The sequence below is a fragment of the Penaeus monodon genome, chromosome 25 (genome assembly GCF_015228065.2).
Source record: "Penaeus monodon isolate SGIC_2016 chromosome 25, NSTDA_Pmon_1, whole genome shotgun sequence".
Classification (NCBI taxonomy): domain Eukaryota; kingdom Metazoa; phylum Arthropoda; class Malacostraca; order Decapoda; family Penaeidae; genus Penaeus; species Penaeus monodon.
The window spans coordinates 39842740-39843380 of record NC_051410.1 but is presented as its reverse complement, the minus strand read 5'-3'; the positions used below and the strand labels follow the sequence as shown (position 1 = coordinate 39843380).

General features: G+C 51.2%; 1 protein-coding gene across 1 annotated transcript in view; it reads left to right on the top strand.

Moving 5' to 3' along the window:
* The window catches only part of LOC119589256 (Fanconi anemia group D2 protein-like), a 52010-nt gene that overhangs the window by 25707 nt on the left and 25662 nt on the right, over positions 1-641 (top strand).

Sequence of the window (641 nt, the reverse complement as noted above, 5' to 3'; positions counted from 1 at the left end):
TCGACACCGCCCTCGTCCAAACAGATTTCAAGAGTTGCATCTCATCCCTGGACGAGGGGACGCTGGCATCCCTCACCCGATCGCAGTTGTCGCGTGCGTGTTTCCCCTCCTCCGTATGTATCACGAGCGGCGGCCGAGAGAACATGTGGTCACGACGCACCCCGACACAACACTGTTGATCTGGTCCATCTTAGACCACTTGATACTGATGAATAAGCTCATTGTGGGGCCACTCAGCGAGTCTCTCAGGGGCGTAGTCGTCGGAGGCCACTCATGCAGCGTAATCATCTACTATAGTATTCACGTAGATGTGATCGTATTCATAGAAACTTCACGAGGGAGGTATCTTAAAAGCCTGTTGACGTGTAGCATATATTTCCCCATAGGATGCCACATGTTTACCCTCGATTTCCGAAACAAAATGCGAGGGAGAAGGGGCCACGAGCTCACAAGGAACAGGAGGGCAGTGCATGAAAGAGCAGCGGAAGTGGCACGTCATGCATTATACGAGATTATGCAATGCTCAACCAAACTGGGGCAACCTAACGCGTCTTTCCCATACAACCATTTTTACCCCCCCCCCCCCATACACGAACAACTCTACGGGACGCATATCCAGATTTAGATTGGTGTAACCTATA